The sequence below is a fragment of the Schistocerca piceifrons genome, chromosome 2 (assembly GCF_021461385.2).
Source record: "Schistocerca piceifrons isolate TAMUIC-IGC-003096 chromosome 2, iqSchPice1.1, whole genome shotgun sequence".
Taxonomy (NCBI): domain Eukaryota; kingdom Metazoa; phylum Arthropoda; class Insecta; order Orthoptera; family Acrididae; genus Schistocerca; species Schistocerca piceifrons.
The window spans coordinates 726,345,705-726,366,307 of NC_060139.1; positions in this window are offsets into that span (position 1 = coordinate 726,345,705).

The following is a 20,603-nucleotide window of genomic DNA, read 5'->3' on the forward strand; positions in this document are numbered from 1 at the left end:
TCAATCACTACGTAGGAAGTGTGTGGATAAGATAATAATTTGGGTTCTCGGGAGGCTTGATAGAGTAGTCAGTGCAATTGAGCTAATCTATGTGTCATGATGGCTCAGTGATCAGAGCATCTGCCTAGTAAGCAGAAGAACCCGTGTTCGAATACCAGTCCGGCACAGATTTCTAACTTCCCTCATTGATCTAAATCATTGTCCGCTCGCAGCCAATGCCTGTAATTTCCTTGTGTATCTACTTAACAGTGATCCACTTAACGCATATGCAGTCTGTAATTATTCATCGCATACTGTATTAATGTATTAACGCTTGATCGATCTTTCATATGTCCGCTGTTGATATGATTTAATCACGCGGTGTCTGGTGGATTAATCTGCAACACATAAAATGGCGGCAAAATCCGGGAACCTATGAAGTGGTGGAATAGGAGTGCAGCTTCAAGAATAGAAACGATTTTCGCGTGTTTCACGTTCTGGAATCGAGGTAAGAGAAGAGGCAACTTGTAACTGCAGCTTGTAGTCACATAGCGTCGGTCCTACAACTAAATAGTACGCCTTACTGTTCTGGCAATTGCATACCCGATAAACCTCTGCAAGGCTTATGAAGTTCATACGTGGCTAGAGTGCGGAGCAGAGCTGTTGTCGAATGTCGATAACAGAGGAAGTGAAGGTCTGAGGTCATAATATCGAAATATCGAACAACAAACAACTCTATCTATCGTTTGTTGTCGGTCGGAGTGTACATTTGGAGTTTTGGAACGTGTGGTTCGCCGGTGTTCTGTGGGCATATGGTTGAGAATCCTGACATTTTGGACATTTGATTGCGTGACCATCGAGTATATGGTTTAGCATGTGGCTCGACCAAGTGCTGTAAGCTAGTGTCTGCTAATTCTGGCTTCGACTACCTGGAGTGACTGAACTGTTGTGCGTAATCTGTTGTTACATGAACTGACCTGTTTTTGTTAGGTTACTTGCCGCAGCGAATGTAAATTTCGTTGCATTTTAAGAACAGCTTAAATTTTAAATCAGTTCCGAATGGCATATGGGTGCTGATTTGACTTAGTAGATTTTTCTAGGAAATGTACGCCTTTATAAGATATTTCACTTCTATTTAAACTATTTGACATCACCAAAGAGAAGCATGTTAAAACGATGTTCTTAACATGTTGTTGCTGTGTCCTGTGCCTAACCTACGAGGGGCACTCATACAGTACGTAATGCAACACATATTTTTTTCTAAAAGCAAGTAGGTTTTTGTCATTGTTACAGTATACCATACTGCGGCAAATCACAGTCTCACATACATTAGAAGATTTGAGAATTGTTCCACTCGGGTAGCCCAGAAACGGGCTGCAGGAAAGCCAGAAAGCACTGCCTCAGTGTTTGAAAGACGATAACAATGTGAGCCGACCTCGAGGCTCTTTGTGATAGAGTTACACTAAGGGCTACGTGACCGGCTGCATGCCGAGACGCAGCCAGTAACAGGACAGAGTCTCCAGAAACGACAAAATATGGTAATGTACGTCATCAGCGGCACAGAATGTTCTCTAAGCAGGCCTAAGGGTCACATAAATAACAGCGCATCGACACACAAGTAAGAGTAGGACACAGCAGTAGCCAGTCTACACAGTCTCTGTGTCACACGTCGTCGGAGGTCGGATTAATTGACTACCCTCGGCACCATCCGGTGCTAAAGAGATACGTTTCCAGAGCGGCAGATGGGCTACTGACGAGGAGTTGGGTCGGGAGGCAGTGCCAGAGGAGGCTTCAAATAATGTGTAGTATTTCTACCCTGATTCCTTAGTTACCCTCATCGAGTTCCGTACTGTTCATCACTTACAGCTTGTATGTAGCAGCTGTCGGAGTTCTACAAGTAGCCCACGAAATGTTTGATACATTAACCATTCGGCTAATGTAAGATCCTGTGATTGTAGCACTCCCCCTCGGAACAATATTATACCCTACCTATTTCGCTACAAAACCCTGTTTTTCGGGACAATATCCTTTCAATGTGATGGCCTTACACCACCTTCCTGGAAGGACATGTATGCCCACGTGGTACCACTCTACTGGCCGACGTCAGATCAACGTTTGCTGCATCAATAACCTCCCCATCATCCAAGTACTGCTTCCTAAAGAGTGCACCCAAACAGATGAAGGGTGCGAGATTCTGGCTGTAGGGGGGATAACGAAAAACAGTCTAATGAAGTTTTGTGAACTCCTCTCAGCTGCGCAGACTTATGTGACGTCTTTTGCTATCACGGAGAAGGAAAAGCTCGTTTGCATTTTTGTGGCAACGAACACGATGAGGACTTTTCAATTTACTGAACGTATCACAATACATTTCAAAGTTGACCGTTGCACAGTGATTGAAAACATCAAACAGATTAACCTCTTCAAAGTCCCAGAGGACAGTCGCCATGAATTTACCGGCTGAAGGTGAGGCTTTGAATTTCTTCTTTGGAGGATAGGTGGTGTGACGCCACTCCAGGGATTAACGTTTTCTTTTCTTTACCGTTCTAAGTGATAAGCCCATATTTCATCACCTTTCACGATGTTCGGTAAAAAAAAAACTGCAGTGAGATGTTTAATTGTGATCTGTCGATTACTTCGAGTGAGAGTGTAAGCACGTTCCGACACTTGAAGGTGTCACAGCTGTGTCCAGCCGCCAAGCCCGCGGGGGATCGGACAGGTTTGCACGACCTTCTTCAGATGTCAGACGCTTCATCCGAGAATTCACCGTGCTTTTCTTTACTGCCAGGTCTCCGTAGAGATTCTGCAAGCGCCTATGAATATCTGCGATGCTCTGGTTTTTTTCCGGAAAAAGAAACTCAATGGCAGCTCTCTGTTTGAAACGTACCTTCGCTACAAACGTCATACTGAATGCTATGTATAGCGCCTCCAGCTGTTGGGACGTCAGGAAACTTTTGGGGCTGGAATGGGAATATTCCACGATGTGCCACAAGAAAGTCCGCAATCTTTCAACGAAAATTGGCCGAGGGAAAAAACTGTGTTGCATTACTCATTGAACGCCTCTCGTAGATGAGTGAAGCCAGTACTAGTGGCAGGTCGCCTGTGTAAGGTCTTCCAGGGGCAATAAAAGTTTGATTTTCAATACTTCGTGAACTACTGGTCTACTTCAGTAAGTCAGTCATAACCTACGCATTAAAAGATGTAATCTTACTTTAAAAGACTGACATAAATGACAAGTATTACAGTCAGAAACTGTGTGTTTGTCTAGAGACAGAGTAACTGACACCTTGCAGATACCCCGATTTTGCCGACTTACAACAAACTTCACATAACTTCAAACCTTTAGGAAACGTATTCTCGCTGACAACTGCCAAAATGTAACGAAAGGATTAAAGTTTATCGTTTATTACATTTTCACTGTCAAAGCACTAGATGCGAGCCTCTGACATGACGTTTCAATTTATTACTTATTTACTACAAAGTCAATTCGCAATACAGTTTGCGGACAGTATCCACGTACACCACTGAATGTGCGAGAGGATTTAACCTCTTGCTCCAACGTGCGATATTTATGGAAGAAGTCCTAAATGTAATGCGGTCCTGGTCGTTGACGGAGATCAGTTTGAACCATTTCCGTTCCCACTGACTCAAATTTCCTACTAATAACTGTGCGTAACAGAAACTGAGATAATATATTGAATGTCCCTAACAAATAAGTCGTGGTGCGCCCCTATGCAGGCTATTATTAAACAAATGTGGACCAGGATCATCGAACTAATGTTACTTTAAAGATGAAGTTATGCCTCTGGATATATAATAGGTAAACAGACAAGGAATTAACATAACATAACAAACACAAGATTAATCAAATAAACATCTGCGGTGTTGGGGTGGTAGTGTGGACAGTTGACCACTACACGAAAAACATCAGTCAGACTGAATCCGGGGTTTCTTAATAAGATTGATCGTTGCCGCAAGCTATATTGCAAAGCAACTCATATGGAAAGGAAATGGATAACTGTACTGAGCCAAAGTCAATGAATACTGAAATCAGCCTCAGTTTCACTCCCTGAAATCAGAAGTCAAACGAGCCCAATGAATGAAGCAAGCACTCCAAGTGTTGCGGACGGTGCAGAGTTCTCTTACCAATGAAGATCGAAGTATACAAAACTTACCACTAAAGGCAGAAACCCGGAAGCTCGCATACGGATCCTCTGCCGATCAGGATCTAACCCAAAATCAGTGTCTGCACCAGAATACGCCAGAATACCAACCCTCCTCTCTACAATTGCCTATACAGACTCGCTATCCTCTCCTAAGAACTGAGTAGCCCCTCCTCCAATCACGGCTTTAATTCTAATTGAACAACATTAACAAAATCTTGTTAGACTCCCACTCCTCTAAAGCATTACAAGGCGAGGCCGGCCAATGAGAGGAAAGCCGCAGGCTTCCTTTCCCACCAGTCAACATTTTAATATTGCCGGTCAGTTACTGCTGAGCTCTTCGTTCCCCATTGTCTGAAGTAAACTTTCTTGACTTGGTGACAACCAAGTGCATCGGGAGACATCAAACACCTAACTTGCAACTGTAAAGTTCACTACCACGAGCTGGCTGAAATGATGCCCAGCAGTTAGTGCAGCTTAACTGTGTCTGACATGGGCTTCGTCCGGTTGGTTTTCGCACTGCGCCCGGGGTAGTCGGCCAAACTGTAGACTGCAGTCGTAAGTGGAACATTCAGGGCTCATACTGCGACATTCAACAGGGTCCTCAGGTAGCAAGAATACCACATCATTGTGACGCTTCAGCGACCTCACTCCAAGTTCCAAGAGGCGGACACCGTAAACAAACAGTCCTTGGATACTCAAAGGTGAGCAGGTACGTCAGACAGTCACAGTCGGTCTCAAAATGCACGTATCATGGCTTTAGCCCAGGCCAGACCCGTACACAAGGATTAAACGTGCAGTAAGAAACCCTCCACGCTGTGCCAACCTCTTCATCTCAGAGTAGCACTTGCAACCTGCGTCCTCAATTATCTGCTGGATGTAACCCAATCTCTGGCTTCCTCTTCTGTTTTGGCCCTCTACAACAGTCTCTAGTAACATGGCAGTCAGTCCTTGATGTCTGAACAGATGTCCTATCATCCAGTCCCTTCTCCTTGTCAGTGTTTTCCACATATTCCTTTCCTCTCCGATTCTGCGCTGAACCTCCTCATTCCTTGCCTTATCAGTCCACCTAATTTTAAGCATTCGTCTCTAGCACCACATCTCAGATACTTCAATTCTCTTCTGTTCCGGTTTTCCCACAGTCCATGTTTCACTACCATTCAATACTGTGCTCCAAACGTACATTCTCAGAAATTTCTTCCCCAAATTAAGGCCTGTGTTTGATACTAGTAGACTTTTCTTGGACAGCAATGCCCTTTTTGCCAGTGCTAGTCTGCTTTTGATGTCCTCCTAGCTCCGTCTGTCATTGTTTATTTTGCTGCCTAGATAGCAGAAATCCTTAACTTCATCTATTTCGTGACCATCAATACTGATGTTCTCATTTCTACTACTTCGCTGTTCATTTTGTACTCAATGTGGTGTCCATTCCATTCAGCAGATCATGTAATTTTTCTTCTCTTTCACTCAGTACAGCAATGTGTACAGCAATGTCATTAGCGAATCATATCATTGCCACACTTTCACCTTGAATTTTAATTCCACTCCTGAACCTTTCTTTTATTACCATCATTGCCTCTTCGATATACAGATTGAACAGTAGGAGGCAAAATATTACATCCCTATCTTACAACCTTTTTAATCCGTCAATTTCGTTCTTGGTCGTCCACTTTTATTATTCCCTCTCGGTTCCGGTACATATTGTATATTACCCATCTCTCTCCATAGCTTACCTCTATTTTTCTCCGAATTTCGAGCATTTTGCACCGTTTTACGTTGTCGAATGCTTTTTCTAGATCGACAAATCCTATGAACGTGTCTTATGTAGTCTCCGGAATTGTGTGGATGATATGATTTCAAAGTCAGACAGTATCAACGTGAATAGTCGTTTTGTTGCCACTTCTTCCAATGGTTTTAGAAATTCTGATGGATGTTATCGATCTCTTCTGCCTTCTTTGATCTTAAGTCCACCAAAGGCCTCTTAAGTTCTGATTGTAATACTGATCCCTTATCTCTTCTATATCGACTCCAGTTTCTTCGTTTATCATATCAGACAAATCTTCCCCCCTCGTAGAGGCCTTCAATGCATTCTTTCCACCTATCCGCTCTCTCTTCTGTATTTAACAATGGAATTGCGGTTGCACTCTTAATGTTACCACCTTCACTTTTAATTTCACCGAATTCTGTTTCGGCTTTCCTATATGCTGAGTAAGTCCTTCTCACAATCACTTCTTTTTCGATTTCGTCATATTTTTCATGCAACCATTTCGTCTTTGCTTCCCTACACTTTCTGTTTATTCCATTCCTCAGCGACTTTTATTTATGCGTTCCTGAATTTCCCCGAATATTTTTGTACTTCCTTCTTCCATCGATAAGCTGAAGTATTTCTTACGTTACCCATGGTTTCTTTCCAGTTACCTTCTCTGTACCTATGTTTTTCATTCCAGCTCCTGTGATTGCCCTTTTTAGAGATGTGCACTCCTCTTCAACTTTACTGCCTACTGGACTATTTTTTATTGCTGTATCTACAGCCTTAGAGAACTTGAAGCGTATCTCGTCATTTCTTGGTACTTCCGTATCCACTTCTTTGCGTATTGATTCTTCCTGACTAATCTCTTAAAATTCGGCCTGCTCTTCATCACTACTACATTGTGATCTGAGTCTATGCCTGCTCCTGGGTACGCCTTACAATCCAGAACCTAATTTAGGAATCTCTGTCTGACCATGATGTAATCTAACTGAAATCTTCCCCTATCACTTGGCCTTTTCCTTGTATACCTTCTCCTCTTGTGATTCTTGAACAGAGTATTTGCTATTATTACCCGAAATTTATTACAGAACTGAATTAATCTTTCTCCTCTCTCACTCCATGTCCCAAGCTCATATTCTCCTCTAACCATTTCTTCTGCTCCTTCCCCTACAACTGCATTCCAGTCCCCCATAGCTATTAGATCTTCTTCTCCCTTAGCATATTGTATTGCCTTTTCAATATCCTCATATACTTTCTCTATCTCTTCATTTTCAGCTTGCGACGTCAGCGTGTATACCTGAACTATCGTTCTCGGTGTTCGTTTGCTGTCGATTCTGATAAGAATAGCCCTATCACCGAGCTGTTCACAGTAATAGCCCCCCCCCCCCCCGCTCTACCTTCCTATTCATAATGAATCCTAAAATTGTAATACCATTTTCTGCTGCTGCCGATATTACCCTATACTCATCTGACCAGAAATCCTCCTCTTCTTTCCATTTCACTTTAATGACCCCTGCTGTACCTAGATTGAGTGTTTGCATTTGCCTCTTCAGATTTTCTAGTTTCCCTACCACATTCTAGCTTATGACATTCCACGCCCCGGTCTTAGAACTTTACCTTTTCGTTGATTATTCAATTTTTTTCTCATGATCACCTCCCTCTTGGCAGGCCCCTCCCGTAGATCCGAATGGTGGGCTATTCCGGAATCTTTTGCCAATGATAGATCATCATGGCACTTTCAATTACATGAGACATGTCCTGTGGATAGACGTTATGTGTCTTGTGGTTTCCATTGCCTTCTGAAACCTCATGGCATTGATCATCGTTCATTCTTTTACCTTTAGGGGCATTTTCCCACCCCAAGAGGAAGAGAGTGCCTTGAAACTCTATCCGCTCTTCCTTCCTCTTTGACAAGGCCGCTGTCAGAGTGAGGGTGACTTCTTATGCCGAAAGCTTCGGCCACCAGTGCTGATTATTAATCAGTTGGCAGAATGAGGGTGACTTCTTATGCCGGAAGTCTTCGGCGCCAATGTCGATTATTAAACAAAATTTAAGCGATGGCTGGTTTCGAACACGGGGCCGAAGACATTTTGTTTATGAATCAATGATGCTGACCATTTTTTTAAATCTCATTTTGTTCGCTTTCGTTCGTTCCATTTGCTCGGGGCGCACGCCGTAAGACACCCGTTTAACTTCGTTGTTGATCGATAAACTCAGTTTTTTTTTTTTTTATTACAGAGGGCGGTTAACCCTCTGACCGAACACGCTGAGCTACTGTGACGGCAGCCATAGACCACTGGGTCAACGACCCTTTACAGGATTAAGTAGGATAGAAGACGACGCCAAGCAACATGATAGTACTGCGGCAAGCATCTTCCCCGTATGCATTAATAAAAATCAAATACACGATATAGCGAGTATTATTCAAGAATGACTCGATCACACCCTTCGTTAAGTCAAATCACTTAACAAAAGATAAACGGCGGTCAGGGACTACTCAGTGACGTTTCTAATGTATCTGCAAAATTATATAGTGGTATGACATATACTTTATTAGATGCAAAGTCATAGACATTTAGATCGGAGATAAACTAGCTTCTCTTTAAAACGGCGCCCAGTAAAACATCAGCATCAGACATGACGATTCAGTTGATTACTGCTGTTGCGGCACAGAATAGGAAGGGGTAGAAATTAGAAATCTTTTTTATTGAAACTCACTCACTTTCCCTCAGGCAAATTCAAATAATGCCAGAGGCAGAGGCGGAAGCAGGAAGCGAGCCGTTATGTCCGGAGTGGGACAGGTCGATGACAGTGTCTGTCGAGCAAGGAATAAGCATTCAGCAGAAAACAGGACGGGAAACCAAACGACGCTAGACAAGCATATTCGTTAGCTCTTAAGGCATGTTGCAAGAAACTATATCTATGTCGTAACAACACACAGCGAGGGACCGACACTAGCAGTTAACAGCCTGTTAAATGTTTATAGAAGAATAATAAAGACACATTCCGTCAGTAAGAACCGAGTTTTGCTTGATACTCTCATGTTAGCCCCCTTTAAACACTCCAACTCTCCAGTCTTGTCACGATTTGATCATGGGATCGATGGCATTTATTCCATGGTTACGATATTGTACGAATGTATGTCCTAAATGCTCCAGCACAGTCTATGAAATAGCCGAAGATATACTCAGGAAGATGGTCTTCAGATAATGAGCTTCATGCTGCTCGACAACAATACGTCACGGAGTGCTGCCAATACTGGGCTTCAACGCAAAAGCCAGCAATAGGGCCTCTTGTGGTCCATGTCCGTGTTCAACACTCAAGTCCCTCGAGTGCTCAAATCTACCAGGAGCAGGGAGGAGATAAACCGACCATTCGACTATCGGTACCAAGTACATCGCGGACGGGTCATTAAGGACGACCGTAGAATTCGGAGTGGACCGAGAACACTCCACAGCCGGAGCGAGAACCACTTCGCGCTGGGCAGCTGCCGCCCTGCTCGCCAGCAGCCGCTAGGGTCGCTGACATCGCGTGCTGGGAGCGCACACTCTGAGCTTACTCGACGGACGTCAGCTAGAATCACACACGCAGTTGAATTAGCAACAACTGAGGCTGCTGCTGCAGAAGAACGACGACTTGTAAACATTGTGAATAAATGTCTGAATTCTAATAATATTCTACTGGCGTCGTTGACGCTTTACAGGTTCCAAACTCACGAAGAGGTGTCTCCGCTCGGTCCTCTGCGTTTCTTTGCTACTAACTCCATTCGCAAGACACCTTGAAGACAGTTTGTTCTGATTGTACCTCGAAAATTATATCGTTATACGACGTATAGTTCAGGAGATAAGACATCATAAACATTGAGATGCATGAAAAATATCATTTTGCTTAAAACTGGTGGTTTATCACCCAGACTGTATGAAACGTGGGACTTAGGGAAAGCAGGAAGTTGTGGACAGGGCCTAATCAGTTACCGTTGGTTGCACGGAAAACACATACACTTTATTTAAAAAAAAACTGTCAAAAATCATTTTTAAAGAGTTTACTACACTGGTGGCAGAAAGCCTTATTAGAAGAATTGCAAGTTATGGTCGGCTGAAAGCTACAAGCAATGGTTGAAGGCCCGATTAAGAAGGTTCAAAATTATTCGTGGGCTGAAGGCCACAAGCAATTTCAGAACTCACAACGGCTGAGGGCCTGAATTACAAATAAGGTGGACAATTACACTTTAAAAATACTAAAACCCTTTCTAATAATCTTAATAACTTGTAACAAGCTATAGTGATGGCTGAAGGCTTCACTAAAACAGGATTGAATATTATTTATCGGCTGAGGCCACAAGCAGCGTTACAAACAATTAACAGCTGAAGGCCAGAATTACAAGTGGGGAAGACAATAACATGTTAAAATATTAGGGTAAATTTTTAACAATTATGACAACTTGTCCAAATAAGACAGAGTAATCCACAGACAGTGCTACCTGAATCGACCTGAGTAAGGTGACAACAGCTGTGTAATCAGTGAGAAAGGCAGCTAAGAGTTGTACTCACATAACAGGATGGCAACTCACTCTAGGGGTAGTTTAAGTGCCGACTGACCGACTAACAAATCCGCTTAACGTCCGATCACCGGTACGATGGAATCTCAACGACCCTGGGAGCAGCAACACGCAAACAACAGCGAGATCTGAAACAGTGAAGGTTTCAGTACTGGACACTGTTCACTCAACTTCAGACGTCCTGGGTTCGGTCGTCGGCTACAGCCCCTCGGTCCGACAGTGCCAGCACGCTGCCAGTGGTGCCGGCCTGCCCTAGCAATGTGGACCTCCTCGCTGCTCCGTCTGAAGCCGAACTGCCGACACCAGAACGCAGGCAGCATTTAAATAACTGGACATTAAAAACCAGAGCAGGTACACACGGATCGGTGAAGACAACTCCACAATGTCTCCAACAATACTAAAACCAGTCACTGTGACGCAACACGGTCGAATTATAAATCGGCGCAAACACAGAGAAGCCAGAAGCGATCGGAAAACACACACACACACACACACACACACACACATACATACTCGAATATCACGGTCCATTCAACTCAAACTCGCTGAATCCGTTCCTTGACGTGGTCGTGCACTCTCGCGACCACATCCTTCCGTCGGACAGTGCATGTGTGTCGCCAGCGGTAGGGCGAGTACTGGCTGTCCGGCCCTCTCTGCTGCTCCGTCCCAACTCGACTCGCTCGATACACGACGACTCGGAAATACTAGAGGCCGCTCCAAAGATGGTACTACAGTACGCGCTATCGATAAGCGCTGGTGCTGCTACTCACGGACAGACAAAGCGAGCAAACGTAGTGGCGCCAGTGAACACACTAAGAAAAAGAGACGCCACCATCGCGATTACAAGATGCGAAGCTATGAACGGCACAAAGCGAGCCGTACACGGCTCACTGTACTTGTCCAATGTTTCATACTCACAACACTTACTGACCTCCAACATACAGTAAGCAAAATTTGAGCCTTTTCTATATTTTTAATGTATTACATTAACTCTATTTTAATCAGACGTTTGAAGGTGTTTCATACATGGGGATTCGTTTCTTTAATGAATAGGGATTTACGGTCCTACAGTGTTGCTGAAAAGCTTTGAGTTTTTGATATACAATATGAATGCATGGTTGTCAGTCCAAAGTTGTGATGCACTTGTACGGAAACCAGCCTTGAACAAGACTGGCTGGGATGTAAACCTTGAACCATTCAATTCTATTAAGGGAAGCTACTTGTTCTTGTCACCCTCTGTAGTTATTTGCATGTTCTGTTTACATATTGTTTTTTTCTGTTAAGCTTTTTTTTCAAAAGCTCGTGTTTTTGTACAGGTTTTCGAGTTGTTGCGTTCCTTTCGCACTTTCGAGAGGTTCGAGGAACTATTTGTGAGCGTTGTTTCCTTATAGTGTTTTAAAGTGTAGTTACTGGAGCTGAAATGATGTGTTTAACAAGCTGCGTTGTTATTTCAATAAATGTGCACATTTGCAACTGGTAACTCAATCAACCGGTCGTAGTCTTCTTTTCTTTTGCACTGTTTTGCCACAATAATAGCGCTCGATTGTTGTGTAACGTTATTAATAAAATTAACTTCGGTGGCCATAATGGCTTTATGTTTTCAGCAGTCTAGGGATGTGAAGGCTCTGGCTCATTAACCTAAAGGAGAAATTATTTATGACTTAAAAAGGAGGAACGCAGAATCGACGGGAAATGTTCGGTATTTAGTTAAGCAGGTACGCTAAAATAATCACATGTTTGTCGTACAACAGATTACCGAGCAAAACGAGTTAAGTTCCACCGCTGTCAGGGTGTGTACTATCTTTGAGGAAATTTTGGAGGTTACTCAATCTGAAGGGATATGCAGTCCCAGTTTATTCATTACATTGGCAGAATGGGTGACCTGATAGTTGTGCGCGAAGACCAGGAAAAATTTATAGAAGCGTACAGTAAATCTCTTAATGAATGGTTTCAGGCTTGTAATAGGAAATTAAGTGAATCAGTAAATGATACCAGTCAGAATGATCGAAGTAGCGGTGGAGAGTGACTGATCTCTGGTAACATGTCTGCAAAAATTCAGAATTTCTTACAGGTATTTTTGAGTGACTATATGGAGTTAGCTTTGAATTCTGTGCACGAGACAGTTAAGTTTTTGTGTTTTACTGTTGGATATCACGACAGAGCAAGGCCTGTAAAACGAGAGGCTTGCATCTGTTAAGGTTGACAGGTAAAGGTGAGGCCTTGTTTCTTTGAAGAAGTACTACAGGGCACACAGGGATATGCACTGAAGCGCCAAAGAAACTGGTATAGGCATGCTTATTCAAATACCGACATATGTAAAAAGGCAGAATACAGCGCAGTTGGTAGATTGGTTACTTTTTATCCAACCGCATATGTCATCGCATAGACCGTAAGAGCGCACTTTTTTGGAGCAAACGACAGTGCGGAACTGAATCGAACGCCTTCCGAAAGTCGAGAAATATGGCATCAACCAGGGAGTTGGTATCTAGAGCCCGTTGTATATCATGCACAAAGAGCACTAGCTGTGTCTCGCATGACCGCTTCCTAAAACCGTGCTGGTTTCTGCAGATGATAGAAAGGCCATTATGTCTGAACACAAAATATGTTCGATGATTCTAAAACAAATCGATGTCAGAGAAATTGGCCAGTAATTATGGGCATCCGATTTTCTGCCCTTTTTATAGATTGCTATGACCTGGGCCTCCTTCCAGTACCGTGGGACTTTCCGCTGTTTCAATGATCTCTGACAGATGTTGGATAAGAATATTGCTATATTTGTAGCATAGACTACATAAAATCTTACGGTGATACCTAACGACTAAGGATCTTAACTGTTTTACAATCCCAGATACACTTAACACTATGTCAGCCATCCTTGCGTTTGTTCGATAATTGAAAGGGGGAATGGTGCTGCAGTCCTCTAGCGTAAACGAGTTTTTGAAAGTTAGGTTTAGAATTTCCGCCTTCTGTTTATCATCATCTGTTACATTACCCATACTATCAGCAAGAAAAGGTATTGAATTATTTGTAGCGATCATCAATTTTACGTACGACCAAAATTTTTTGATGTTATATTTTAGATCTGCAGATAAAATTCGTTAAAAGAATTTCACATTGACCTTTTGACAGCTGCTTTCATTTCGCATAAATTCTGTTTGTCGACGGGGTAGTGACTACGTTTAAAACGACTGTGTAAAATTCTCTGCTTTCTGAGCAACTTCCTAATATATTTGTTTTACCTAGGTGGATCCTTTCCCTCCCCTTTATTTTTGCTAGCCTCATATTTCTCCAGCACGTGGCGGACAATGCCTTTAAATTCCGACCAAAGATGCTCAATATTTTTGTGTGCCACGGTGAATGCTTGGAGCTGATTATGAAGATATTCATTAATGATACTTTTATTTGCTTCTCGAAACAAGAAAACTGTACGCTGTTCTTTGGTATCTTTGCAACTTCCACTGACATAGAAACCACAACGACATTATGGTCGCTATTACCTTCTTCTAGATTAACTGCCTCAAAAATATCAGGTCTGTCTGTCGCTAAGATATGTAATATGTTCCCATCTAGAGTTAGTTTTCTAACCAATTGCTCAAGGTTGTATGTTCAGAGCGCTCCTAGAATAACTTCGCACGAGTCTTTGCTTCTGCGCCCTGTGATAAACGTGTGATTTTCCCGGTCAGTGGACGCCAGATTAAAGTCTCCAACTATAACTAATGAATAATTTGGATATTTATTTATTATGTACTCAACACTTCCCTTAAACGTTCTGCGACATTTCTTGCGGATGCTGGTGGTCTATAAGACATTCTAATACAATCGTCACTCACTGTCTGATTGACAGATTTATCCAGACTATTTCACAGTCCGACCCAGTATCGATCTCAACTGCGTTGAAACAGCTTTTAACAGCAATGAACACACCACCTTCCATAGCATCAGTCCTATCCTTCCTAAACATTGTCCAATCCGAGACCAAAATTTCACTGCTATTCATGCCTGATTTCAACCAGCTTTCGGTACCTGATATAATATTGGCATTACTACTGTTTATTTCGGAGATTAACTCGGGGATCTTGCTACAGACACTTCCACAGTTTACTTATTTAAATCCTTTGGAATGATCTGTTTAGGCGAACTAACAATTTTTGCAGTTGTCACACCCGCATCAGTGTCATGAACTGGTAATTTTTCTGGCTAACAGCTTGTTTCCCGTGGGGAGGAACCTAATATAAAAAAAAGAAAAGAAAAAAAATCCATTTGCGCGCCACAAGTACTGTGGTACCCATGTAGTTGCTTCCTGTGTGTAGTGCGTCTCTGATCTATAGAGGGGCGTCCTACAACCATCCACCTCATAGCGTTGGTCGAGGAATCTACAACCATAGATTCTTCACTCGACTCCAAACGAGAGGACCCTGGTCCATTCTGGGTAAGATGCTGCAAATCGTCAGCTCCTCGAGAGGTGGAGGCTGCTTTCTCCAATTTAGCCAGTCGTCGAAAGGACCCAAGGATTTCCTCGGAACCCCGACGACTGGCTTCGTTGGTGCCGACATGTGCAACAATCTGCAGCTGGCTGCACCCCTCACGCTCGATAGCCGCCGGAAGAGTCTCTTCCTCATCCCGACAAGCACACCGAGGGAATGCCCTAGCCGCTATGTTCCTGAGGGGCTCCATGACCCTCCTAATATTGGAACTCCCAATAGCTAACAAACCCCTATCTCCACAAGCCTGTCAGGACCTTGCTAAAGGAGCGGCCACTATGCTGGCAGAAGGTGCATTCTGATCTGGCCCAGCCTCCCCCGCCCCCCAGCATCAGATAGCACACTGAATCTATTAGCAAAGTGCATGGGATTTGGCAGGAGCCTGCGTCCCCCATGCTGCCTTCGCCTTGAGGCTCGAGACTTCGACACAGTCCACAACCCCCACACGGGTGAGAATGGGCCAGCGGCTCAGTCGCACCTGAGCTCGGCTCAGTGACAGAGAGCTGTCATCCCCCCCCCCCCCCCCCCTGCATATCTAGTACAGCAGAGGCTGCCCCAGGCAACACAACCCTACTGCACCTCAATGTGGCACTCTGGAGCCTGTTGCTGTTGACAGTGGTCAACAAACCTTCCAGCTGCGTTCGGACTGTGGCCAACTACTCCTGCATCACCGGCCGGAGTGGCTGCGCGGTTCTAGGCGCTATAGTCTGGAACCGCGTGACCGCTACGGTCGCAGGATCGAATCCTACCTCGGGCATGGATGTGTGTGATTTCCTTAGGTTTGTTAGGTTTAAGTAGTTCTAAGTTCTAGGGGACTGGTGACCACAGCAAATAAGTCCCATAGTGCTCAGAGCCATTTGAACCATTTTTTCCTCCTGCATCCGCCCACGACAGACACAATTCCTATCCATATAGCTAATATATGGAAACCTACTGCCACACAAGGTTAACAGCTACACTCTAGTTGACAGAAAGGACACTCAACAAAGAAAACCAATAAAAATGATTGGTGGAAGCTAGATCTAGAGCTTATTTTTCTGCTAGGGGCTATCTGGTGAATGCTAAAGAAAAAAACGGTGACTTACAGTAAACGGCTAGGGGATATTTAGTGAATATTATTAGAGAATTAAACAGTATCCTACGGTAAGCACCATCTGCTGATTATCCCTCGTGTTTATAATGTAAATAAAAGTTTGCGTACACGCGAAATTTAATTTAAAAAACTGTAATGATACTGAGTATTGAACAGTTACAGGTGCATTCTGCAAGGTGAGTTTTATCTTTCTACTAACTAAACCGTATGTAAGAAGGGCTCAGAAGTTGTATTGTAGCGTAATACTAATTTACCATGTATTTTACGTTTGCTTATCAGATAACGCTCACAGGTTGCGCTAGTCAAACGTATTCAAGTAAGGTTACAGTTCACTGTCACTAACACTTTTACTAATAAAACACATAAAAACTGCTACTTTCAATGTATCGAGTCTAAATGACACTAATAAACGTAAATACTGAGTATAAATTAATAATCCGCTTATTTAACGTCAGTCAAGAATGTAAACTAACATTTGTGAACGTGAAACTGCCCTAAACAGAAACTTCGCTTTTCCTATTCAGACACAAATAAAAACTGAAACCCTCAATTTATCAAGTTATCTGACACTAATTCACTTGTATACTATAGAATATACAGCAAAAGCTATCAATTACTAGCTAAATTACTTATATTGTAACACTGCAAGCGAAAAGCGCTTGTAGCTGGCGTCAGGGCTGTCAGCCAACCAGTGTACGTGTGCTACAATACGTGTAGATAATAATTAGCAGATTTAGACGAGATCACTAAAATGCTAATCAAGACCATCTGTGCAGAATTCTCGGGTGTTTGGAGGCAAGAATTTGGAGTCACTGATCAGTTGGAATGTCGGATTGTGGTGACTCACGATGTCCCAGGTGAGAAAGCTCCATACGGATTATTATAGGGTGACGATTATTGAACTACATGAAAAAAAACATAAATTAGTTACAAACTACTGCGTGCACACACTTCATTCAACATGTAAACGTCACTACAGATAGTCGAATTTTGAATTTTGGTTATGACATGTCCGACATGTCTGCCGTCATTGACGATGATGTGGCTCAGACGAATAGCTAAATTCTGCATGACCCGTTGAAGTGGCGAAACATAGATACTGTCGATGACCTCCTGAATGGCTGTTTTCAACCCCACAGAAAGTAGTCACATGTGTTCGGATTCGGAGATTTTGGTGGCCAATCGATGCCCATGCCAGTGGCCTCTGGGTACCCCAGAGCCAGAATACGGTCTCCAAAGTGCTCCTTCAGGACATCGAACACTCTCCTGCTTCGATGGGGTCGAGGTCTGTCTTGCTTGAACCACATTTTGTCCAAATCAGCGTCACTTTGGATAATAGGGATGAAATCATCCGCACGTATCGTTCGGTAGCTACCGTGCCATCAAAGAACATCTCACCGATTATTCTATGACTGGAGACTGCACGCCACACAGTTACCCATTGTGGATGAAGAGACTCTTCGATAACGAATTGGGGATTCTCAATCCCTTAAATGTGCTAATTTTGCTTATTGAGGAACCTATGCAAATGAAATTGGGCTTCCATCGCTAAACCAAACCATATTAACCAAACTAATTTCCATCATGCCTCGCGGCCAACTGTGCAATTTTAATGTCCAAACTCAAACCGCCCAGAAGTTATGACGATTTAATTCAATAATTGTCACCCTGTATGAAGATATTAAGGGAGCTGGTGGATAATGTGTTATAACAAGGAGATGTTCGGCCTTCGAAATCTCCTCACGCTGCATCAGTTCCGAAGTCTAATGGCGAGTATCGGCGGGGGGTGGACCACCAGTAATTGAAAAGAAAGATAGTGTTAAGGTCTGTCCTGCTGTCCGATTTTTCTTCCTGTTTTAGATCGTTTAGGGGAGCCCTTGACTCTAAATGCATAATCAGATAGAGTTGGAGTAAGGTTCCAGGCCCGTTACGGCGTTTGTAAAAGATTAGAATATTTTTTATTCAACACCCTTCTCTTTGGACTGGCCACAGGTATGGCTGTTCTCTCTCAGTTTATGGACAGTGTGTTTTCTGACATTAAATTTCTGTGCATCATTATCTAGACGACTTGGTCATATGCAGAAGGTCGATTCAAAGCCACATGCAATATGGCTGGGAGATTTGTGGGTGGTTAACGACGGCAATTCAGTATTTAATCTGCAGAAGGTGTTTCTGCCTGTTTACCAAATATGGTTTTAGATCATATAGTACCTGAGAAGGGTATTTTAATTGATCTGGCAAGATTCGAAGCCGTTAGTCAATTTTGTATATCACAAAATGTTAAGCAAGTCGCCAAATTCGTGATACGGCTAATTATTTTTAGAAATTATATTGGCGGCTTTGCTGCGCTTAACGAATCACATAAGAAAGGTTGCAAAATTTTTTGGGACACCGTCTAATACAGTACATTTTCGTGGATACCTTTGAGTAATGGCTAGTTTGATACATTTTATGAATGACTGATTTTTGAGCCGAAATTATGAAGCATCTGTACTAAAATTGGGTCAATGTTTAAGAGCAACCGACTTGACCAAGCTTATCTGCAATCTTAACCTGGAGCCACTGAACTATTTAAGGGCAGCTATCTGTTTCTTGTCAGCTTCTGTAATTATTTTCATGTTCAGTTTATATATTCATTTTATTTCTACTAAGCTATTTTTTAAAAGCTCGGGTTTTAGCAAAGGCTTTCAAGTTGTTAAGCACTCTCGAAAGATTTGGGTGAATTATCTGTGAGCTTCGTTTTGTTCCATTGGTTTAAGGTATAATTATTGGAGCTGAAATTATATGTTTAAAAAAGTTGTGTTTTTATTTGAATGAATGTGCAGGATTTGTAGCTGGCTATCTCGGTCAATCGTCCTACCAGTCTTTGCTTCCATCTAGTTAAGCGGTACTTCATGTTATTACAGTCTTTGACTTCGTAACGATGATCTGATTCAATACCATCTTGTGACAACCTTAGAACTACATTTGTTGATTGTTCGTGTGTGACGGCAGTTCAAGACACCATGACTGAGAAAGACACATAAATATCTCTAAGAAATTTGAAATGGAAAAGAAAGAATGAAAGAACACTAATAGTAGACAGCAGGAGAGACAATCGTAGATACAGGTACGAGTACCATCGGACGAGAGTGCAAGATATATCAGATCGTCTAAGAGTGCTCATTGATGCAATACAGAATCCAATTTCCGACGAGAACTGTGAGATCGACGCTATGAAGAACGAACACTACGTAGACATCATGAGGAAGGCAACCCTGAATCCAACAAGAAATACTGCAAATACAGTGGAGACTCGATTCACCGGCCTGACTGTTGTCGTAAGTCTTTCGGATGATCGAAAACCCGGGTAACCGAATAATGAAGATAACATACGCATAAGGTTATCTTTTAGGTACGTTGCCATACGATTGTCTTTCTAGGATTAGTACATAATGTTAGGTGCTTATTTAAAACAACAAAAACAAATTTAGCTTATTATAGTCAACACAAATCAATGTTTATTGAGAGACTAGAGACATATTTTCGTACGTACGTACATATTTTCTTAAAATTACTAAAATCCTGGAACCTTAATCACGAAATGCTTAACAAAAGTCGCATAGAACAGTTGCTGGAGTTCAATTATTGAAATATATGCTATCACACGCTGTTTGTTTTTCGAACGATTTGAAAGGTATTTCCAGAGCTTGAAATGCTTTCTGATGACGTGGTCTGCATCATTTTCCACATTTACGTTTTCTTCTGCTTCATCTTTTTACACTTCTTCCTGTTCGTTTGCCAGCAATATCTTTTAATGTCGCCATCCGACATGATCCGGAAACCTTCATCACTACTGCGACAAATCAGCCAGTCTTTCATATAATCGGCATTACATTTCTGGTAAATTATTACGTTTGTCAATAGTTGATTTATATCCTCCAAAACAGAATCACCCGCACCGGTTATTGAATTTTTCGCGCTCCTATTTTAGTACTCTCTTCCAAGCTTTGTTTAAAGTCTTTCTTTCAGTCAGATCCCAAGTGTTTGCAAACTTGTAAAACTCCTTCAAATTCATTTGCTTGAAAAATGACAAAAGGACTTCTACGTAATTTTCATCAATAGATATCCACCTGTGTAAAATGTTTCCACTGTTAAGTCGTTTTAATGTTTCAGTACCACTTTGATCTATTGTTTGTAGAAGGGAAACTGATTAGGAGGAAAAATTTTATTGGAAACATTGGATTTTCTGTTTCCAACAGCTCAGCAGTTGGCGCATTATCTTGTATGAGTACGACATTTCCTGTTTGCCAATTTCTTTTTGAATGCTTTTGTTTCAGGGATAAAAGTGTTGTCATACCAGGCAATCAATATTTCGGTGTTCATTCATGCGCTATTTTGGTTTTTATAAAGTGAGGAACTGAGAGAGTTTTGAAGCATCGGAGGTTTTCTACTGAGGAGCAACGGCATTTTATGGATCTCAGTAGCGTTTGCGCAAACTGATATTGTTACTCGCTCTTCGCTAGTTTTACATCAAGGAGCTGAACTCTGTCGCCCAGAAGCTAAGGATTTTAACGGTAATGATTTCCGATTTAATCTGGTTTCA